This window comes from Pholcus phalangioides, unplaced genomic scaffold (genome assembly GCF_987345545.1).
Source record: "Pholcus phalangioides strain wild (caught in Gottingen) unplaced genomic scaffold, Ppha-v1.0 ptg000019l_1, whole genome shotgun sequence".
Lineage (NCBI taxonomy): Eukaryota > Metazoa > Arthropoda > Arachnida > Araneae > Pholcidae > Pholcus > Pholcus phalangioides.
The window spans coordinates 8,099,260-8,124,843 of NW_028301612.1; the positions used below are offsets into that span (position 1 = coordinate 8,099,260).

At 36.5% G+C, this 25,584-nt stretch overlaps 1 protein-coding gene across 1 annotated transcript in view; it reads right to left on the minus strand.

The window, feature by feature from the left end:
• The window catches only part of LOC149071184 (chondroitin sulfate proteoglycan 4-like), a 176,240-nt gene that overhangs the window by 18,125 nt on the left and 132,531 nt on the right, over positions 1 to 25,584 (minus strand). The window lies entirely within an intron of this gene.

Consider the following 25,584-nt stretch of genomic DNA (forward strand, 5'->3'; position numbering starts at 1 on the left):
AACAGTTTAAAAAGTTGACCAGAGAGCTATGCTTAATCTACCAAAGAAAATCACGCAAGAGTGGTGCAATGGCAACACGCTCGTCTACCACCGTTAAGGTTACCGTCAAGTCCACGGGTTCGATCCGGGGTGGGAGTGGGAGAACATAAATGACAAACTCTTCACCTACCGAACATGAGGTGACTACCGACAGATGACGCTTTCATTTCCGACCCATCTCGGTCGGTAGCAAATGGCTATGTCGATATATATGACCAATGTGCGGTGAAGTAGTAGTCTACCAAAGGTCCCCCAACCCGTCGATGATCGGTACACAGTGAAGCTGGGCGAGATAGGGTACACTGGAACTTCAGTTATCGAGCTTAATTCGTTCAGCCAACGTGCTCGTCATCCGGATCACTCGTGTATCGAATCAAACCTTCCCATAGGAAATAATGGAGAATCGGATGATTCTTTCCACAATTATTCATATAAAATTGACTAGTAAAAACCGCATTTAATTAACATTACAACATAATAATAATAATAATATCATGAATAATATACGCACACGCAAACATACAATACAATTAATACATAATAAAAAATGCAATAATGCCATTAATAAACACAGTACAATAATGTATTCATATTAACTTACTCTGAACTAGAAAAGGACTACCGTTTTTAGGACGATTTACGGACTCTTTGTTCTTCGCAAACTTATTCTTTTAGCGTGACTTTGAAAAAAAACCTTATCCAATGGCAATTGTCATTGCTTTGTTTTTTACGATTTCTGGGAAATGGAAAATTGCATTACCATTAGCCAGATTCATTTGTTCGCTTTGCTACAGCTTCATTTGATTGGTTCTTCTTTTCTACAAAATTTTGCCCAGATATATCCACACATTCTATACCTCCCTTTAATCTCATTTGAAGTGAGGGGATTGCGCCTCACTTCTCTGTTCCTCAGACGAGATACCCTCCATAAGCTCTTGCTGTTGCGTTCAAAGGAGATCCATCGGTACATCTACGGGCAACTCCTGGCCATACTCTATCTCTAGTTCTTGAATGTCATCCTCATTCACCTCCAGTTCCACGGTCCAAATGGCGGCTGCTGTTGATGAGCTAGCCCCTCACAAAGCCACGTTCAATAATGCAATAATTGCACAGTTTTCTCCAAGCAAAATTAGAGAAAAACACCTTCAAGTGCACCCATACGTGGTTTCAATGTTACACCTAGTTTCGTGTCATAAACAGTCATGCTCGCACCTGTATTCATTTATTTCGAGTGAGAAAAGCTAACAGGAGACAGTAGGGAAGAGAATTCCTCACAATTCCACAGCAAATGTGTGGACGAAAACGAAAAACCGTTTGCTCAGTTATGTTAACGTGAAAATAAATGAACAAAGCTTAAATTTCTGCTCGTAATGCGAATCATCTCTCGTTAACCGAAGTTCCACTGTATAGCTGTTTCCCACCGTCCCCATATTAGTGGTCGGCTAAAGTTGTTTTTCTGTGGTTCCAAAATTCGAGGTGCAAATGCGGGCCTATCTCTCTGTTAAACCACAAAGAGCAAGAGGCCTACAACGATACAATTATTCAATCATTACACTTTACTCATAGTTTGAAAAATTCATGGCAGATGGCAGCACGCTATGCATAACAAGTATTACATACAAACAAATCTTCACGTTAGGTTCACTACACATAGACATTCCAACACGTACTAAACGCGTTAGAAGTTCCGCAGACGAATGTGAAGGAGTTGTATGTGTGGTACATAGTAATAGTAGAGTAGTATAACTATAGTAGCCAAGTGCAATCAACGGGTAACCTCCACAACTGTTACATCCATGGTTGCAGCATTGTCTGGTAAGACACTTTCCGCCAGTTCTCTGCATCGGAAGTTCCATATGAAGCGGGACTGTATGCCTGAGTACCACATGTTTGTGTTTTACTAACTGTTCAATGCAGAGCAGCAAGATTAAAATGCTGCTGACTTATGTTGTATAAGCCGCCGCGTGCTTAATTTTTGGAAGCCAGTGTAATACTGTCTAATATCGCAAAATACTATAAAATTGCCAATGGAAATGTGAATGGCAGTAAACGCACAAAACTTTATTTCATTTCGACTAAAATGATTTCTCAGTTCTTGAAAAAAAAAACTGTGGCGTTTCTGCAAAAAAGAAAAAAAAAATTCCAGTCATTTCTCTTAGGCCAAGATTACACAGTGAAAATTTTATTAAAGATTTTTTATAAAACTTGAAAAATACAACTAATAAGCGTATCGGTAACATTCGAGCGAATGTAACCAACAGGCCCATTGTTTGCATTTTTCAAGTTTTGTGCCGCGTTAGTGCGGTTTATTTACCGAAAATTCCTATATTTTTATGGGCTGTACGTAAATTCAAAAATTCCTAAAATAATCGGCCAAAATAAAATATATATATATATTCAAAACACATCGATTCCGATAAAATTATCGATCGCAGTAGATTGAAATTTCCCCCATGTTGCCAGAAAATGTTTATTCAAACATGATTAAAATTCCCACCACCCTTCACGTGTACCTACGGAAACGGTCTGAACATTCGGGACTAGTTTAATGAATTCTCCTAATGATATCGTATTTGATTGATGAATGTTTATAGTGGAAGATCCATTCCTCGTATTTAATATAAGGGAGTAGATATTATTTCTTAGTTAAATAAAATGTCTATGCTTATTTATATTCGTCTTCAGAATTAGTATCTTCTCTTTAATGAAATAGTCCTGAATGCAGGAATGTAGTTTAATTTCTGATCTGTTTTGCATGCCAAGATGTTCTCCGAATCATTAAGAGTCTCGACTCTGGAAAAAAGAAATATATATATTCAACTTTTTTTTTCCTTAATGACATCCAAACGCGGAGTGAGTTTGGATAACGTACGTAAGAAAATTTAAAACGAAAAACAATTTAGCGCAGTAATGTACTGAGGAACCCGAAGTGTGCTGATGATAAACGATACCAAAGAGTTGAGAAGTTTTCGGGAAATTCCATACTTTTAGGGAATTTTGCATCGTATACATACGGTGAACTTAATTACCAATTTAAAATCTAGAACTGGCATTGATAAGAGGAAATCATTTTGAAACTCTGAGGAGTACCCGAGAAGTATGTGTACTGCTTCGGCCGTTTTAATAATTTTCAGGGTACGTTACGATAGGATTTTGAACAAGGAGAAGATTCTTAAATTTTTATGATTTCAAGAAAAATTTTAATAAGGTAAATTCTTAATTTCCAAGTATGGATCTAGTTGAGTTCATGAAATCGTGAAACGGGAGATAATTAAGTAAAAGGTTACCGTGACACTAAACTTTCTTGCATGAAATGTCTCTCGAATAAAACTATTTCGAGTTTAATGTCATCAGTATTTAAGGAGTGTATATGTACTGCCAAAGTCCCTGACAATTCACGAAATGGCCGAGAGGTTCAGCCGAAGTCCGATTTGCAGAAATGATTCGGGATTTGGCCGGCCAATCCATGAAATGGGTGGAGATCCCTGACCAATGGTTCGATATATTTCTATCATCTTTTTAAATTGGAACAATAATAAAAGACTGTGAAAACTATGAGTGTACCCTAATCCCGAATCAAACCTTAATACCCGCAAGTATTCAGGTTTGAGTAATTTTGTGTAATTATATAAATGTTATGTATAATATAAGTTGAGGACAATTATTATGTTTAATGGTTCTTAACAGAATCAAATTATTTTAATAAATAAGTAATAATAATCAGAGAAAGACAGTCTCCATTTTGTTTTATGTGGAAATAATTTCCTCCATTCACACATTGGATCGAAGATCAATATTCACTCACCGTTTTTATTTTATTTAACACTAGCTGTTACTCGCGGCATCGCTGACGTGTGTTTGGTAATCTGAAAACTGCTTGGACATGATTACTTCCAACAACATTGGAATCCCTCATGATCCCTTGGGGGGTTGCATTTCCAGAAATCCCGTTTTGGAGAGCCTCTATATCATGGGCGGAAATACGGGGGCGAGGGCGTGGGGGTGAATTCGACTGATCTAATGCGTATATGTATACATGAATTGACATCATCATCATCGTGCCCCGCCCCAGACTTCCTAGTCTATCTCCGCCTATACTCTATATTATAAGATGCAGGGGAGTTTCAAAAAGAATCACCCGATTTGAAATGAGTATATTACGAAAAATATTGCACATAGACACTTAAGATTAATTTTATATTACATGGCTAATTAAAGTTTTTTTACAAACCAAATTAAATGAGTTCAATATGTCCACCTTGGGATGCACTGCCATATATGTCAATACAGTAGTCAAATGCGTCCCAAACTTTTGCGAGCATGTTTGCACCCACTGCGAGTGGATTTCTCTGGACAACGTGCGAAACTCTGTCGGATGCGCTCCACATTTTCGTCTGACACATGGGGACTTTGGGGCCGGGGGGAATCTTCCTGCCGAATGTTACTGTATTTTTTATGGGCTACCTGTCAGCAATTGCATGAAACTCGAGATTTCCCCTCTTTCTACCTATACATTATTCGTTCAAAATGGATTGAAAGCTGAATAGTTATGATTTTTTTAAATCGGATGATTCTTTTTGAAACACCCTGTACAATGCTGACCTAATTTCATATTCAGGGTGTCCCTTCAAGACCGCCCAAACTCTGCACAGCCAGGTTCCTCGCTTGGAATACATAAAAGATGCCCAAAGATGCCCTGTACGACCCATATTTTCTGAGAAAAATGTGAAGGAAAAGTATGACGTCATATCTGGTGCTATATCAAACGACGACTTGACGTCATTCCACGGCCCACGCATGCATACCTCGATATGCGCGATGGACATTTTGAACATCTTCCTATGTAAGCATGTGCAAATACCGATGTTCATGTTTCCAATGAAAATTTGTTTTTCTTTCACCGGATATGACGTCATACCTTCGCATTTTTCTCGAAAACTATGGGTCGTACAGGTACAGTTCTTTGGACATTTTCTAAGTATTCCAAGAGAGGAATCTGGCTGTACAGAGTTTGGGCAGTCTTGATGGGACACCCTGTTTATAGCTTCAGCGATGATTGTCCCATATAAACTCTGAGCCTCCCTCATAACCATTTTAGGGGCCAAATTTCGAAAAACTCCTTTTTAGGGAGTCATTATGTCGTGAAATCATATGAAACAAAATTACTAACAAAATTTCACATTTATAGCTTCAGTAGTTTCGGCTCGGCCTGATTTTTCTATATAACCTTGTACCCCCCTTTATGACCACCATTAGGGGTCGAATTTTAAAGTGGATCGTCATATCATGAAATAAAACTACTGACAAAATTTCATAAATATTGCTCCAGTAGTTTTCGGCTCGGCGATGATGAATCACTCAGTCAATCAGTCATGATATGTTATTTTGTATGTATAAATTTAAGGGGAAAAGATTTATGAGAAGAATTATAAATAAGAATATGTATGTAAAAATACACTCTTATGTAGTTACCACCCGTAGGCAATGCGGAGAAAAATGTGGCTCATTCATTTCAAATATTGTTATTGTCAAAAAAGCAAAAGAAGAGATTCTTTTTGGGGATTTGCGTTTCTTAGTGAAGATTTCGTTGTTGATGGAGTGGAAACGAAAATAAATAATGGACCTTCTTTTTTCTCGAACAAATTCACACGCAAATTCTTGGCAGGGTTTTGTGGGTCTTTTTTGTTTGTTTGTTCTCCGCATGTACTGTTTTTTCCTCGTCTTAAGTCTTCCATCATAACGAAATGTCTCTATCTTTCTGAAAAGAAATAAACTTTTGACTCAATTTCTACGAGTGAAATCAGGCGATGTTTTTCTTGTCATATTTTTATAAGAATTTCACAGGTTGCATTTGCTTGAAATAAAGTGTATTTTATTCCCCTATATTTCAGTAAAAATGATTATTGGTCATATAATATTGAGGAAGAATAATTCCCCCAATTATTTGTAATAAATTACGAATATACTGGTTCATTCTAAAAACATTTCTGCTAAGAATTTTTAGAAAGATTTTTATTCAAAACATTTTAAATGTAGTTTTTAGCAATGATTGCTTCAATGATTGATCATTAAAAATAATTCCTTTTCGCAATTTTTTCCCCACTTGCTCTAGAGAAGTTCTGGTCAAAAGGAGACAAAATTTGAGCTACGTATAGTTCAAATGATGTGTTTGCCATTTATCAAATAAAAAATTGTACAAAATCCGTCGATAGGTTGCGCTGGAGCACACATTTAAATATTGAAGGTGCTTACACATACAAACGTTTAATGTAGCGCTAAAACTGCTCAATACGAAATATGTGCTGTAATCTCGCGGCATAGCGTTGGGCGTCATGTTCTGGATATTTCAGCGACTCAATACGAGGACGAAAATTCTTCTCTGCCTCCACGGGGACACGAACCCCTGTCTCTCGTTTGCTAGACGACTGCTCCCCGTGGACGCAGAAATGAAGATTCTACCTTGTAATCATTATCTCTACAAATGCAGTTGAATCCCGTGATACGAACTCCAAGAGACAGTAGAAATCACTTCGTTATAACGAAATTTCGTTATGAAGGAATTTCAGGCTATTTAAAAATGTCCCTACGTAAACTTTTCTTGGGAATTAGAAAAGAGTTCGTTGTAACGAGATTTTCGCTATAACGGTATTCGCATTGAAACGGGATTTTTTTCGAGGAATCCTGCATTAACAAGTGGGGGGGGGACATTTCTACATATATAAATATTTTGTCCATAAAAAGTTATGGTTGTCTCATCCAAGTATGTGGATAGCTTGTCGATCTATTCCAATATGTTTATCGCATTTCTATTTTAAACATGTCGACCCTGTTAGATTTCACGACACCTGGTGGTAAGCTATTCCATTTATTCGCAACTCTGTTAGATAAAAACTTCCTGGGACCCCACAACCTAGAACTTTTCTTCATCGATGCTGGTGTCCCATTGTCAAAGCAGTTGATTGACGATGTATTATTAACTCATGGTACATTTTATCCGTCCTGTTGAAAATTTAAATAATTCAATCATATTCCCCGACATCTGCACTATTCCATTGTAAAAATTTTCAAAAAAGTCTCTGTTACGTGTTGGAGGCGCAACGTTATGTTAATTAAATTACTTACACATGATTTATTTACAAATATCACAATTATTGATAACATAATTATAGGAGCATGTGACAGGCGTGTCAATAAGACGAATGTAAATAAACAACAACGACGGTCGGCTTTGACTCCATAGAAAAAGACATGTTGCCACACTGACATAAATAATAATAATAATTATAAAGAGAATGATAATAGACATAGTTGAAAAAGGGTCGCTACATCTCTCTTCACATCTTAAGCCCCGTATGCCATCAAGAATAAGCGCGGCTGTTCTCTGTACTCCTAGTCAATATCCCACTGTAAGCATGGTCTCCAAAACCTGACGGCGTACTCTAATCCAGGACGAACTAAGCCCCAGAAAAGTGGATGACCAGCAGAAACGCCCATAGAACCAAGGGCAATTTAATAATTTGCTGCCATCCTCGTTGGCCTGATAACTTACATGACGAGTTTCGTTATATAGTATGATTTCCAAGAGTAAGTAATGTGTACAAATACGTGATTCTTCTAGCAAAGTGAGGAACCAAGAACATTACTTTGCCTGAGGACACGACATTCACAGGAGTAGGGCTAACAGTGCTCGAGCCCAGGGACCAAGAAAATTCTCACCTTTATTTTTTTTTACTCAATAATATAGAGGGAGGGGGGGGGCGGCGAAAGTTCCTAATCTAGGCACCCTGCTTTATAGTGTGGGGGACATGCCTGAGACCCAATGATTTCAAGACAAAACTGCGCAGATATCCCCCACCCTACAAAGATGGAAGCTTACTGAACAGGGATTCCTCAGATCCACCTGCATATATGAAATTCTCGCACGCGCACGCCTATCAAGTCAATGTGTGAAGTCCGTTTCAATGTATTCATTAAAAACTTTAACCAGAAAAACGTATTTTATTAGTTTTAAACTTTTAAAAAAGGGAAAAATGAGAAATTAATCGTCCAGATGACTGCTTAATATAATAACCGTCGAGAAATAAATTAGGAATATATATACTCTACAAAAAAGAGAAGGGAAAAATTTCCTCAATTTTTCCTCGCTATCTGTTGATGCTGTGCAATAATTTCATTAACTCGATTGTTCGGCTGAGGCAAAGAAAGATGGACTTTTGCCAATTTTCTTCTGACGAAGAGAACCATGTAGAAAGAACAAATTCCGTTTACCGGAAAGAAATGAAATCATCGAAGAAGAAGAGCTGAGGCCTCATCTCGGTTTGGATCGAACTTTATTAATGACAACTCGCTATTTCTTTAGTATCTGTTCTCTCTCTCTCTCTCCACTGTTTTTTCTTCCGATACTGGACCCGTGTGAGAACAAATAAGAACTTCCTTATTATATCTTATCGTGTTGACGCGTAACGGAACAGGTAAAATGGATCGCAGGGTGAGTCATCGGAGAATTTTCCGTATATCAGACAATATAAATATCATTTCTATAAATACGACTTTCCTCGGTAAATGACCGCTGGGAAAATTTGTAACAAATACGTTACTGAAATCATTCTGATAATCATTCGATTACAAAATATTCTGAGTGAAAATAATTATGGTACTTATCAGGAAATAATACAGAGTGTCTGTCCCAAGAACTCTACCACAAAAATTAGAGGGTAATACTTAACACAAGAGGGCAATACGCACAAGACAAAATGTCCTGAGCAACAGTTTTCAAAAATGTTCTGTGGGCAATGTTTTCCGAAAATATTCTGTGAGTAATACTTTGCAAAAATGTTCTGAGCAATACTTTGCAAAAAATGTTCTGAGCAATACTTTCCAAAAATGTTCTGAGCAATACTTTCCAAAAATATTCTGAGCAACAGTGTTCAAAAACGCTCTGAGCAACAATTTTCAAAAACCTTCTGAGCAACAGTTTTCAAAAATGACCTAGTGACTGACTGTGTGAGTAAGCAGTGAGTGAGTGGGTGACAGATTTAGTGGAGAACCTAGTGAGTTACAGATTGAGCGAAGAGGACACAGTGAGTGCGAGAGTGAGTGTGTAGTGAGTGAAAAGGTGATGGAGTCAGCGATTAGTTAGTGAGTGACACAATGAACCATGTGAGTGTCCGATTTGGTGGAGAATCTAGTAAGTGACAGAGGGAGCAAAGAAGCCCGTTAGTGACAGAGTGAGCAAGTAATGAGTGAGTGGTTGACAGAGTGAACGACTTGGTGTGTGAGTGGGTGACAGAGTGGACGATCTAGTGTCTGAGTGAATGAGTGAGTGAAGAACCTATTGAGTGACAGAATGAGCGAAGGACCTGGTGAGTGACTAAGTGGGTGACAGAGTGAGCAACCTGTTAGTGTGTGAGTGACTAAGTGGGTGAGTGAAGGACTTAGTGACTGTGACTGGCTGAGTGAGTGAGTAATGAGTGGTTGAGTGAACGAGCAACAGAATGAGCGAAGGATCTTCTGAGTGAGTGACAGAGTGAGTGAGTAATGAGTGAAAAAGTGATGGAGTGAGCGAGTGGGTGACAGAGTGAGTGACCTAGTGTGTGTGTGTAACTTAGTGAGTGACATAGTAAGTGAATGACCTAGTGAGTGACAGAGTGAGCTTCGTATTGAATGGGTGAGTGAACGAGCAACAGAGTGAGCGTCCTACTGACTCATTTTCTCGCTCACGCAGCAGCTCATACACGCTACGTGCCAAACCGTTGCTGTTGAATTTTCCTCGTGGAGACTGGCATGGCGGCGAACTGTTGGCGATCAATTTTCTGCACACGAGTTTTGAGAGACACCCTGTTAATATTTATGTATAATATTTTTCGAAATATATAAATACGCTTCGACCATCACGGAAGAAAAAATCCTAAAGGTATATTCAATGTTCAGTTCCCTTCAATGATATTTCCCTTGCGATTGTCGCAGATGCCGATATTGAAAGTAATATGCCTGAACTAAAATGCATTATTCATGAAATATCTCCCCCGTCTGAGCATTTATTATTCCCTATCAGACGCCCTGAGTGTCTACATAAATTCATTTTCTGCGCCGAGAAGACCCATGCGAATGAATCTTCTTCCCATTCCCGGTCAAAAAAGGATTCCGCCATAATATCCTCGAAGCCATATTGGTCTCACTTTGTATCATTACCGTTTTGACGATCATGAAAATGGCGATATTTACGACCAATTTTATATGCTCTATTTTCTGTATCCGATTCATATGTTATGCAGATATTAGGGCTAATAATCTCGTGAATGATGTACGACGTCGTAATGTCGGTGATCACATTATTTATTAAGTATATGAACCAAACGCGATAATTTAATGAGATTATATTTCGTGGAAATCCAACCTGCATGTATAGTCATTATGGAGCACGTATGACCATTCTCTACGATGAATTCACTTTCACGCTTCGGTGGTGGAGTTTGATGACTTCATGCTGTTCTTTCAAGTACGATGAATTCGTGAAAAATCGCTTGCACTACTGAGAGATGTAGTAATGAATATAGCAGAGAAAAATTCACAATAATGCTGTAGATAACATGTATATTACCATGTAAATTTATGTTACTTAGAGAATTGGTATTTATAAATTTCCTCCAATTTGTAGAGTGCATATTAGTGTTCTTCAACCTCAACGCTTTAAGTGGAACAGCGGAAATCACTGAAAACTCTACAAAATGGCATATCTCTTTTTCATAAAGTACGCTTTGTTCCGATATTCAGCACGTGCTAACTAAGGTGTTTCATTGGGAAATTAACGTTACAAAATATCTGGGCTTGTCAAAACTAAAATAAGAGGCTTTTAAGGAGGCGAGATATCGCGTCAATAACGCTTGAAAGCTTCAATTCCCCAGAGAAGAATTTTCTAGAATAACTTAAGTCTTAATAATAAGTTTAAAATATCTATGATTATTCACCCAATCAAATTAATAAGAACTCAGCTACTATATCGACCTTTAAGAAAATGCCTTTATCCCTGACATAGAACAATTCTATTAGAGCATGGTTTCCCAAACTTTTTGTTCCATCGCCCCCTCGATCAACAATTTCCTCTCATCGACTCTAAGTGAACCCATAGTATCCTATGTGAAGTCCTTGCTTCTATCGCACCCCTGGACCATTCCATTGCATACCAGGAGGGGGCGATATTGACCACACTTTGGGAAACACTGTATTAGAATATTCACCTCATCACCACTTTCATTTGAATTTTTCCTCCTTTGTGCAAAATTGGCAGGCTCTTCTCGTCAAGTTAATTCCAATCACCTTCATAACAAATTTGTTTTCGATTTTTTAAGCTTGTTTTAAAAAAATGTATTACCAATTTTTTATTTTGGCAAAAATTCATATTAAGAATAGATGTAATCCATTGTGTGACATTGTTCCCACAACAACTGCCACCGTCACCTATTTGTACAGTACAGTATATATATTGTGCTCTTCCCTCCACTTTCATTTATTATATATAATGATAATAATTATTATTGTTTGTTATAATTCCGTTGAATTGTCTTTAAATATCTACTCTACAATGTTGTGATTACCCGTATGAGCCAAGTCGGCTTCTTGGCGATCCCCTGCCCCCGTGTTTTTTGTATAATATTGTGCTTTCTGAAGGATAAAAATATGTTCAGTGATTGATTGAATGTTTAAAAGAGGACGACCGTGAGAATTTTATTTTTTTGCCGTGAAATACTCCTTCCATTTATACAGGGTGTTCCGCAAGTGCTAATGCGGACTTTATCTCATCAACCTTTCGTCGTAGAGGTATCATTCCAATTTAAAAAAAAATTACCCTGTACCAATTTTGAAAGTGAAAATACTTGTGTATGACAAAATCTAAATATTTATACGGCCCCCCGGGCTCTAAATTCCAATTAGAAAGTTGTTGCCCTGAGGCAAAAAAAAAAAAAAAAAATCGTGGTTTCTAGGTGCAGTATTCGCTGAGATAATTGAATTCAATAATCGGAGAAAAGATGAAAAAGGACCGCGTAAATGACGGGCAAGGAGCGTTTTTCAATTCAAATATCTTAGTGAATATTGCATTTGAAACATGGAATTTTTTCTGTTGATCGCAGGAGATGAAGGGCAACTTTCTCTTCGGAAGATGAAACAGGGAGACCTTACACAAATTTAAATTTCTTTATATTGCTGTATTTCCACTCTCAAAACAGGTTCTGGGTAATTTTCGAACGCCTCTTGAGCATTTTTTAAAATTGGAATGATATTTCTACGACGGGCAGTTGATGAGATAAAGAACGCATTAGCACTTACAGGACACCCTGTACATTTTTTTCGCTGTTCACAATCTATTTCTTCACTCTTTGCTGTCCCTCAAATCATTTCTGCCGTTTATTTATTTATTTGTTGCTGATCCGTAAATTATCGGTCAGCAAATTATTTCTCCCATTTATTTTTTGTGGGATGCATGCACTAAAGTGTTTTGCAACAACCACATTGCAGCGGCAATACATCAAGCAAAACTTTGTATATTTGTGACTGAAATCAGCCAGTTCGTGAATTGGCCAGTTTCGTTGTAAATTTATGCGGCAAATGTCCGAATTTCGGGCTTTGAAAAGTCAGTTAGCGAAGTGGCCGGAAATCCGTGGCCAAAGTCCGATAACGAAAGGCATGATTCGGAGTCTTCGCTAAGTTGACGTATTTATTTTCGTGATAATCATGTCCTCCTTAGCTATGGCAACTTATCATATCGCAGTCACGGTGCTGTGATAATTTTTTTTTTAATTTTTCAGAAAGAACTGTCTATATCATTATTTTAATTGTTTTTTCCCACCCGTCACACGGAGTTAAACCAATTACAACCAATTGCAGCTACTGTATATAATATGCCATGTATCACATGTTAGCTATGAAAAAAAAATGATTGATTTGAGACTTACCGGACCGTCTTACCTTAGCTTACCTTGATCAGCACATCGAACATTGGAAAGTGACGTCCGGCCAATTCGCGAGATGAAAATGCGAGCCGATCTCTCAGTTAAAAAGTCTCGCCACAGAGAGCAATAGGCCTCCAACAATGCAAGTACAATTCAAACATTGTACTTCACCCATAGTCAAAAATTTGATGGCAGATGGCAGCATTGCACATAATAATCATTACACAGACAAACTTTGCTTTAGGTTCACAACATGTGCAAGCATATTCCGGCAGGTAGCATTTCGTTAGAAATTCCGTAGAAAAATGTGTACGAAGTGCATTTACGGTTGAGTAGCAGTGGTAGTTTCCACTTCGCAAATTGGTCAGGCAAAGAAAGAATCCTTTCTACAAATCAGACTATGGTCATAACTCTCGGCGAATTGAGTAGACAGCTATTCGTGAATTATCCGAACTCCGAACTTAGGCAGTAACATATCAGTTAATCAATTGAAATATTTTTGGCGGTGAATAAATACTCAAAAGCGCATTTTTCGTTAGTACGTACTAGCAACGCCGATTTGGAAAAGATGCCAGCACCAGAATAAATTTGATTGTACATTTATTTATCAACACATCTCAACAGGTTAAGCCCATTTACAGAGATGGGTATCCACTACTGACATAAATAACACCAAAAATGCAATATAAAAGTAAAATAATAATTCGTCAAATTTGTGCGTCAAGAATAAAATCATTAAACAAACACATAATACAAAAATATATATACGCTATGGAAACACAAGTTGAGAATTCGATACAATTCGAAGACAATGCCATGTCTACCCCAAAAAATGAAAATAAAAAATCGAAAAAATAGGTGAATTCCACAAAAATACAATAAGAAAAGTAAACAGAAAGAAATTAATATGAAAAAGCAAATGGAAACAAGAGAAAAAAATAAGAAAAGCATTGTGATGCCAAAGTACTATAAGAAATATGTACAGTACCTAGTGGAATAAGAAATCTTTATGAAAAATATCACGGAATTCACCCTTATTATAATTTTCGCATGCTCGCAAGATAGGTGAAGTATTTAAAATGTTCGTGTGTGTGCACGAGGTAAATAAAAACCAATTGCGGGAACTATGAGCCCGTCGCTCGCGAGATGGCAAGGAGATGTTAATTGACTCAAATAAGAGTCATCGATTCTGCCGTGAAGAATTTTGTATAAGAATGATAGTTCTCGGGTTGTACATCTGCTCTCAAGTGACGTCATCTTGAAACCGAAGTTGGCACATCTGGGACGTACACACAAAAAAGCCTTCCGGAATACTCACCTCAAAAATATTTTCTGTGCTCACTGTAGGAATACGGCCCCATATCACTGAGCCATACTCAAGTGAGGGTAAGCCATATGCGAATGATGATAAATGTGGCCTCTCGATATAACGACAATCCCTCTGAAACGATATTTTCCTCTTGGTCCACAGAATATCGTTATATCGAGGTTTCACTCTAATTGCAGTATCCCAAAGACGAAAAATAAAAAGTATAAAGACATTTTCCATTCACGGTCCATAAAATTTCTGGATCGTCATCCGGGATATTTAACTACCCTAATTGCCGAAGGAAACATTAGGGCCATCGCATTCTTTCAAAGTGGTAAGTGTTATTGCAGATACTGCACGTACGTACGCACGCTGCAGAATAGGATACGATTCATGTGTGGGCGGCACGAAGTAAGTAAACGGACACTGGCTCGGTAAAGGGAGAGTGTCAGATATCACTTTGGAATTGCCATAAACGCTTACTCTCGTATATTTTATACATTTTTCCCCCCGTTTCTTTACTTGATGACAGATTTTTCTGCGTTTTCTTTTTACTTTCTATATCCGAGTTGTTATTACAGGCGGCGTCTTTATTTGGCTTCTTTCAGAAATAAAAATGAAAGAGGGCTTCGCGCGTGTGTGTTTAGTAGGAGTGTAAATGTGTTTGTTTCTTTTTTTCGCGATTTTTCGTCCAAGAAAATCGTAAAAATTTTAAAAGAAAATGAAATATAACAAAAAAAAAGAGAGAAAAGGAGTGTTAACACATAGGGATCCAATATAAATGTTTTCTTTTTTATTCGAGATGCCAACAAGCGTAGCTATAATCTCGAAATTGATATTGCTCCTGTCGCGGGTGGTCTGTTATTTCTCGTCGCAGTTTAAGTGAAAATAAGAAAAGTTTGTTTTGAGAGAGAGAAGGGAGAATAAATGACGATGGAATTCGGTAAAAGAGAATATATCGCTATGAGGTTTTATTGGATTTTTTATTTTCATCGTAATTTCGTTTCCCTCTTTTGCTAATTTATACGCGTTTTTGATATTATAAAATTTTAAATCCATTGATTTTCAAGCTTTTGGGAAAAATTTGGATTATCTCTACTTGACGAATCAGCGATAAATCTGGTAATCTTGTCCTAAATTAACCGCAAGGAAGAAGCAAGAGAAGAACGGAAAATAAAAAGTTTATGATTGCTTTTTTGCGCAGATATGCACTGGCAACATCGTAGTTTTTATTTTATATGTGTTCAAGCTTTCGCTTACAAGCGATTTTCAGGAAAAGCGGTTGATATCCGTTTACGAATCTGCGATATATATGGTACCCTTGTCCTAACCTAACCACATGTTAGAAAAAGGAAGGAAAGAAAAAGTAGAGAAGTAAGAAAAGAAAAACAAATGAAAGGATAACAGTATAATACATAAGTATGAGAGAGAGAGAGAGAAAGAGAGCTGTACTTATCTGTTATACTCTTATCTCCCCCTCCTCCTCTCTCTCTCTCTCTGATACGTAGTACTTACAGATAATAGAGTAGGTGCGAAGTGGATTTGTCTTTTCATCCCCATCTACCTGTTCTCTTTCGCTCTTAGATGTATATAGTAGAAGGATATATCACAGAAATAAAAAACACTACTTTTTTTCCCGCAGGGGTGCAACAAAGCTTCGCGATGATGACGAGAGAGGAAAGAAAACAGAGAGAACTTTTTCGAATTATTCCACTGGCGTTTCGACGCAATACTACGTCCCGGAGTAAGTGCTTTCCTGAGAAGAACCCGTGATCTAGACCAGTGGTGCGCAAACTGTGGACCGCGTCAATGAACTACGTGGAGGTCGCAACAAATTTTCCAAAAAAAAAACTTACAAATAAGAAACTTATTTTTATATAAAAATATATCAAAACTATAGAGTCGCTTTGTTCAGCTGACCTAATGTCCTAATTAGCATGTATCATGCAATGTAATTTTATCAAATTCTATTTGTACAATAATCAATATATTAGCTCCGTCATGCCAGAATCATGAATGTGCAATGTTCTTGCCAAAAAGAACGTGGAAAATGACAGTTGAATGTTCACTCTATCCATGCTAGTTCTCTATGTAAGTTATTTTCCTAAAATGTTTTGAAACGTGTGTTTGGATAGGGATACGCATTCTCGTTTCAGGCACAACTTAGATAGCAAAACAAGGCATCCAAAGAGCTGGTGAAGAAAAATGAAAATTTGTACATTCGTGGCTTCTGGCATGTCGTGGATAACATCAAGTTAGTACTTCTACAGGGTGAACTAGAGAGAATCACAATATTTCTCAAAATTATATTTGTTGAAAATTAAAAACACTGAATAGAATGATATAGTAATGAGGAATATACGGGGGAAAATGCGTCTACATTTCATGAATAATTTTTGTTAATGGTTGATTTCAAGTGTAAAACATCGAGCTTATATTACTGGAGGGAGTATGACCAGCACCTGCTAGAGATAGAAAGCCTCCGCAGTCTGCTTGTGACGTCAGTAAGTAGTCAATTTTCCCTCAGAATATTCAGGGGAAAAAATTCCCTGCTCGTGCCAATATCATCGTTGTGAGGAAAAGAAATGATCGGACTCAGAATTGGCGATATTTCTATGTCCCACATCCAATCACTATGCGGTATTTGTGAGCCAATCAGGAAGATTCTACGCCAAAATAAGACGAAACGAAATAGGATGCTGTGTTTCAAAATGTGGCAAACATGCTAGGTAGTCTGCATGACGTTTATGGCAAACAGTGCAGAGACCTATCCATAGACTAAAGATATACTATTTTAACTCTACGCTTTTATCTCTAGGAGGTGCTGGTATGACGCCAGAGATCATCGCTTTGGTAGTGATGTGCTACTTCATTCGTCGGAAGATCACGTGACACGGGAAAACACACACAATAACCCGTTATTTTCTTATGGCACAAATAGGAGTTTAAAACAATAAATGAAAGAAATAATTTCAGCATCGACGAAATAATTCCAACATTGATGAAAGAGATAATTTCAGCAATAATGAAAGATAATTCAAGCATTAATGAAAGATAATTTCAGCATAAATGAAAGATATCATTCCAAAATTAATGAAAGATATCATTCCAAAATTAAGGAAAGATATAATTCCAAAATTAATGAAAGATATAATTCCAAAATTAATGAAAGATAATTCCAGCATAAATGAAAGATATAATTCCAAAATTAATGGAAGATAATTCCAAAATTAATGAAAATGCTAGTCTCAGCATTAATGAGAGATTATTCTAGAATTAAGGAAAAAGATAATTCCAAAATTAATGAAAGATAATTCCAGCATAAATGAAAGATATAATTCCAAAATTAATGGAAGATAATTCCAAAATTAATGAAAATGCTAGTCTCAGCATTAATGAGAGATTATTCTAGAATTAAGGAAAAAGATAATTCCAAAATTAATGAAAGATATAATTCCAAAATTAATGAAAGATAATTCCAGCATAAATGAAAGATATAATTCCAAAATTAATGGAAAATAATTCCAAAATTAATGGAAAATAATTCCAAAAATTAATGGAAAATAATTCCAAAATTAATGGAAAATAATTCCAAAATTAATGAAAACGCTAGTCTCAGCATTAATGAAAGATTATTCTAGAATTAAGGAAAAAGATAATTCCAAAATTAATGAAAGGTAATTTTAGCATTAATGAAAGATAATTTTAGCATTAATGAAAGATAATTTTAGCATTAATGAAAGATAATTACAGAATTAAGGAAAGATAATTCCAAGATTAATGAAAGGCATAATTCCAAAATTAATGAAAGGCATAATTCCAAGATTAATGAAAGGCATAATTCCAGAATTAACAAAAGTCAATTTCAGTATTAACGAAACACAATTCCAGAATTAATGAAAGATAATTCCAGAATTAATGAAAAAGATAATTTCAGTATTCATGAAAATTATAATTCCAGAATTATTATTTGCTTAGTTCGTCCTGGACTGGAGTATGCTGTAAGGTTTTGGAGACCACACCTACAGAGGGACATAGACTTGGTTGAAGGGGTGCAGAGAAGACCTACGCGTGTCCTTATTGGCACACGGGGCTTGAGTTATGAAGAGAGACTTCATTTTTTGAATATGTTTACATTGGATGAAAGCAGGTGTCGAGGAGATATGATCAAAGTGTTCAATATTTTCAATGGGATGGATAGGATGGACCATGAACTTTTAGTACACCGCCAATCGACTGCTTTTACAAGGGGACACCAGTATCGAATGGTGTGGGACAATGCAAGGCTATGGTGTCGCAGGGAATTTTTCTCTAATAGGGTTGCTAATAAATGGAATAACTTATACCCGGAGGTAGGAAATTGTAACACATTTAAAAAGAAATACGATAAACATGTTGGGGTAAATCGAGAAGCTATCCATACTTAGAATTAGACAACCATAAGTATTCCTTATGGGCATTGTATGGTATTTTATCATGTGTTTATATTGTTTATAATTTTTGTGTTTGTGTTTTTAATTGGGTTGCTGTTTTTTTTTAAATGTATGACATCCACATTTGTTATGAGCACCTTTTTCTCAGCCACCTCGTTGGGAATTTTGCCTGTTGCGTTGTTGTATTTGTATTAATGAAAGAAATTATTCCAGTATTAATGAAATGGATAATTTAATCGTTAGATGAGTTCTCTATTCTTTTTTTTATCTTTAAAACCCAATATTTAGAGACTGAACTCTACATTTGAATGAGGAAATTGCCAGGTACGAACTGTGTTTTCACCGAGTCACGTGATTTCCTTGCATTCGATGTCGCTGCCGCTGGATGCTTCTCCCTTCAGTAACACAAGCTCGACGGTGTAGAATCATTTTGAAGTCGGATAATTCTTTCTCAACCACTTGTATACGAAAATCATGGAAGATACAACTCGCTTCACTTCCATCTTGTATAAGGGGCCGTTCAAGTATTACGTAAGCAAATTTCGTCATCACTGCTCCCTACCTCTAAACGCATATTGGTGCGATCAGAAACGCATGAGGAAGATGGGGCATAGGAGGCTCGTGCGCCTTCTCCCCGTCCCCAGAAAAAAAAAATATTGAACAAAATATTTAAAAAAAAATTAAAATTTATAAAGAAAATACACATTTATATGTTATTATAATCGATTTCTGTTAATTTCAATGCTACTTAAAGGGCAAGAAATCAAAAAATTTCTCTTTAAAAAATTCATTGCGAACCACACTTTAAGGCATATATAGTAAACCCTTGACCCGCAGACAAAATGTAGCCCTGAAGGTTATTTGACGTGACTTGCCCCCCTCAAACCTAGTTTTGTAAAAATGAACTAAGCGGCACATTTACAAATCGCTTAAATGACCCGTGACACAATTCCGGAGCATTTAAGTGGCCTGTGGCACATTTTCAGATTACTGAAGTAGGTCTCAAAGATCACTTTCACATTAAAAGATAACCTAAGTAACTCACGACACAGTTGCAGAACACTTTTAAACGATCCGTGGAACATTTAGAGATCCATTGAACGACATGTGGCAAAGTTTTAGAGTACTTAAGCGGTCCCCAGTGCGGTTCTACATCACTCAAGTTACTCGCGGCACATTTTCCAGATTGCTTAAGTGATCAGCGGCATAATTTCAGATCACTTGAGTGATGTGTGGCACAGTTCCATAGCACTTTAGCTGCCCGGACACATTTTCAGAGCACTTAAGCGGAACGGATACATTTCCATAGCACTTGAAGGATCCGTGAAACATTGAGAGATCACTGAAGTGGCTCTGTAGGGGACTTATCAATAGGTAGAATGTTAGTTCAGGTGCCCAATAACTATCGAAAGGTTTTTTTTCCATTTATGGAGCACCGGATAAGATGCCATTAAGAATATTTCACATTTTTGTAAAGGGTGGTTGATGGCGTAAGCATCATCCAAAACCCCCCTTTGTCATCAAAAGTCAGCAAATTGGAAACCCCCTTCACCCTCATCGATGCTGACGTAATACTTAAATGACCCCTAAGGGGCACCAAGTACATAGAAAACAAAGTAAATATTTATATGATATAAAAAAAAAAATTGAATATCTTTGGAAGTCAATGTCGCCTAATTAAGATCGAGACAATCGCGTTCCGAAAAGTTTCCGCGATGACATTTACTGGCATAAAATCGGAATGTCAAATGGCAAATCGGGACATCGTCATTATAATTTTTATTGTGAAAAGGGAGCCGCGCTTCACAAAGTTTGCGCATCACTGCTTGGGACAGAAAAAACAAAAACTATTAATTATTATAATAAATTTATGGCAAATTTAAATAATAATATTTAACTGTTATTAATTAATAACTGTTAAAATTTCGAGACAAATTTCACAAGTTAGTTAAGTTTATTATTTAAAACATATTTGTATTGTTACGATATGGTGTTATTTTTATGCAATTTCATTTAATTATGCATACATCAGTATATCTATATATATTTCAGTATTTATTATGTTTCATAGATGGCAGGAAAATTTACGATGTTCATTCTACGTACTCGGTATGCCAGACAAAGCGTCCAGAGAAAGAGATTACCAGGGATTCTCAAACTTGATTATGAGGACCCATGCACACGCATCTTCCGCGAGTGCGTTATGTTCCTTATATAATGTTTACAACAGGTATTGCCACTCCATCAACAATAAACAGCAATTATTTTCCAACCACGGCAGAACCATCTTAAAAATGAATGCAAATTCAAAACGGTGTTTTTCAACGCATTGAGTATTGCTTCATCCATTTTGTTATTTTTTTTATTTAAGGAGGATATTTCCAGATGATTTATTAAATTACTCCCACGACCGTGCCTGAGGGGCTCGGTTTTCTCGGCTGCATAGGGACACTCCATGATAATAGGCTAAGGGGGCTATTTGGAAATAGCAGATCACACTTGGGCAAATACCTCATTTTCGCAAGCGGAGATTGGAGCAATAAATAGACAAGGGCCACATAATTTAGGGCCCTCCGATTAGGGCTTTGCCCGAACTCCCCCCCCCCCCACAGAGGCAGATATCTTTGTTTTGCCACCTATGGGCTATGCAAATTTTGCCACCCTTCACCAATTCTGCTCTAGTTTTCTTCACTAATTCTTCTAAATTGGCGACTGTACAACATCCAACTTTGCCCCCCTCCCCACCACATAAATATGCCTCTGTGTCTAAGTCACTCTTTCCGTCGTTCGCATGCTTTCTTACCTCTGGTCACTATTTTCGTCCCCCGCTCACTGGGTCATTCTTTTGGTCACTCAGATGCTTCCACACTCTTTGGGTCATACATAATTACTTATTGACATTTGTTTTTTATTAGGTGAAGTACGAAAATTCTAGTTTTTGCATCTTCGACTGTTATTGTTCCGCTGAAGCAATGGTTCCGAAAGTGAAGGTTCGCAACCACCTGGGGGAGGGCGTCACGAGAGATTCTCCAAAATGAAAACGAAACAGAAATAAGCGAATAAGAAATAAATTTTTCCCAACTTAAGTAAAAATATGGCGAAACTATAAGAAATGCAACTCTTTCAGGTGAACAGCTGTTTATTACACGATGAGTAAGTAGTATGTGTCTATGTCTACATTTAATTTTAGGAAATGTCATTATATTATGAACAACCAATACCACTAGCGTGTCGTTTATGAAACTCTTTTGATGAAGAAGTGAAGTTATTGGAAATATTGAGAGGGCTTAGAAATATCAGAACGAATTAGGGTACAGTGGTTATTGTATGTGAGATATACCAGAGTACCAGGGAGTGCACCTGGTACTCGCTATAGTAGAAAATACTCCCGCTGTTGAAAAATAATTTTGCATATGAAAAATCCATTTTTTGTCATCGACACATACTACGCAGATACATTAATTGATAATAACTACGTGAATATATTGATAACAATTACATAGATGTAGATGGGATGAGAGAGAAAAGATCATTATAAGATCTGACGAGCTCCTTCGAAAAATGATATGAATACTCAAATAATATAACAAATCAACTAAAATTATTTTTCCTACGAAAGAAACAAGAAATATTCTTGCACGGGATTCGACTGTATATATATATATATATATATATATATATACAGTCGAATACCGTTTTAACGAATACCGTTATAGCGAAAAATCTCGTATTTTCTAATCCCCCTGATACGTTTACGTAGGAACAATGCAAATACTTGTAATTCTTTTATAATGAAATTTCGATACAACGAAGTGATTTCTACGGTCTCTTGCAGTTCGTTATAACGGGGTTCGCCTGTATATATATAAATCCAATGCTATAATCACAATCACGGCCTCTCTTTAACCGGCATTGTCATGTAATATATTAAAGTTTTCCCAAAATATTAACATTTTGCTCATTTCACATGAAAATTTCCAAAACGCACATTATACTTAAAAATTGGCCACACAAAATACTTTGCCACAGTCCTAGCACTTTCATCCAAGGAACAAGAAAGAAAGTTTTGGTTTCGTCAATTAGTGTTATAATTTCACGGAGGTACTGCCACTGACAAAACCCACTATCTTTTGCATATTTCAATTATTGCACATTCGCAAATTTGCATACTTCAAATTATTTCAGTTTCCAAAAATCAACCGTAGAATTTCCATTCCTTCCGAACACTCTCCATGGATAATTAATGAAGATAAACGAATACACAAAAATCTTTCTCCATTCCCTACAAATCATATTTCACACCATACAAGTGTAGTATATAATCCAGACATATTCAGCGCGATGATGATGAAACATATCTCACACTCCATGTAAGTTATCTTTTCACCTCTGCAGGAAAGAAGAAGAAAAAGAAATGAAATAAAAAGGACACGGATCTCTTGAGTTATTCGAGTCACTGAAGAAACTGGAGTTCGTTACTGGCGTGTGAAGACTGATGAAAAACGAAGTGGATAGAACACGTCCTCCTCCTTGAAACGAACCACATGTCTTATAGTTTTCTCTACCACTTAAGCTGAGGTCTCGGGAAAGAAAAAAGAAAGAAGACCTCTCTCTGCCACACATAATTAAACAGAAACCGTTTCTTAGAGTCTTTTTTCCTTCGTTTCTCTTAAGCCATAAATGCTTTATGTGTCCTGTTTTATTTTTTCCTTCTCCTTTCTGGAATGAAACCAGGTGGAGCTTTTCATGCGCCGTCAAGTAATTTGTATTTTTTTTTTTTTTTTAAATTGTTCCCCGGATTATTTTTTCTTTTATTGTCTTCAATTTTCATATAAACTTTAAGGGAAAAAATTCCATTTATGGGGATTTTTTTCTTAAAAAAAGGGAGGAAAAAGTCGTATAAGACGGTGTATAGCGAGTATCGATCCCGAGTTATTTCTCAAGGGATACAAAAATTAAATTGACTAGAAATTTCTAGGGAAAAAAAAATATTTTTCGAAAGAAAATGCGCTTGAAATTTTTGAATAATTATTATTTTCTTTCTTTTTTCGGTATTTTAATTAACGCTTGATTAGATTGTGTTTATTTATTATATTTATTTATTTTATTTTTATTTTTTAGCGATGTTTGAAAATTTGGATACTTGCCTAATATCTATAATGGTGTGATTAACGATTTTAATTTCATTTCTGTGCTATGTTAAGGTATAAGGTATGTGTAAAATAATAAACATGAATAAATAATGTAATGTAATGTAATAAGTACAGTAAAACCTTGATTAACCGTCACCGTCCGGACCAGGGCAGTGACGGATAATAGAAATCTCTCAACACATACAGTGGCGTGATTTCACTGCGGGCTTGGAACGAAAATGAAAACAAAGTACTTTGAAAGTGCATTGAAATACATAAATCCATTTTGAAATACCATTTAATCTTATTAATTTTTAAATTTTTAAATTTTCATTAAATTTTATTTAATTAATATTCCATTTAATTTTACACAAAACGATCAATATAAACTTCCATATAAGGTTAGCCCAGGCGGTGGCGACATTGAAAATAGCGTCCTTTGTCTATATGTTTTATCTTTTCCAAAATTCTTTGAAAGTCATGGTATCAACGGATATAAGAGCGAGTCTTCAAGTTCAATAAAAGCTTTTCTGTTCATATTTCAAATTATGCTCTGGTCCAAGGGCTGTGTAAGTGGAGTTGTATTCGCTGGGAGAAAGAGGCATGTTATGTGGCCGACATCTGATGATAGTGATCATCACTTGAGTTCACAAGAAGGATGTGCCGTCCATTAACAGCAGTGCTTCCTGCGGCAACAGATTTTCGGCCATATGAGCTCTAACTTGAGGCACGAAAACTGCGGAATCATTCTGAAAAAAATTGTTTGGTCCATCCGAGCACGCACTTTTTTTGGGCATAATAGTTCACAGGCAATGCGTTCATATTTGAATTTTTGAAAGCATGTGGACTTTTGGATTTACCAGTTACAAGCAGGGGTAATTTATGATTGTCGGTGGCATTTGCACAGACCATAGCAATGATCCGATGTTTTTGAACCTCAAAATCTGGGGCTGTTTTTTCCGTATTTTGTGTTTTGTAGACGATGACGGATAACAGAAACTGACGGTTAATAGATGTTTTAGTGTACAGTAGATTCTTTACTATCCGACGTGCGGCTATCCGGCCTATTTTAAAAATATTAATGCATTAATGAATGACAATATTACCTTTTCTCATTTCTGCAATCATTTATAAGTGAACAGTGAAAAATAAGTTTAAATGATTTTTATTTAATCAACTGGCTTTATTAATTTTTATTATTTAATTTTAAATAATTATCCTACGTTTTATACGTATATGCATTGTCCGTTGAAAATGTGTGTGTATTTGTATTGCGCAGCAGTGTTTCCGAATCTTTTTGATGCAGTGGAGCCCTTTTAGTGAAGGTCAAGACACCACGGGCATCCTGTAGAAAAGGTCAATTTTCACGCTGCCTACCCATGAAATCAAAAATGTATTATTTTTATATAATTTTCATATCCTAAAAAATTGAAGTAGTAAATAGCGATTTCACAATACTTCAAGAAAAGGTGTCTACGCGTTCAGGTTTTCTGTTCGGAGTGAAATATGACATTCGTTTTCAGAGTCGATACTGACAGGAAGATACAGACCAGTATTCCTTAAAATTTTTTTAGCCCATGGTCAAATGTGGTTTTCGGACCACATTTTATTCTCGTGCCTCCGGTCTTATCCAGGGTCCAACACCCCCATTCAGGAGTGATATATTTTCTTCCCCGTCAGTATTTTGGCTTGTCAGAATTCCGATATTTTCGGGATATTTGCTT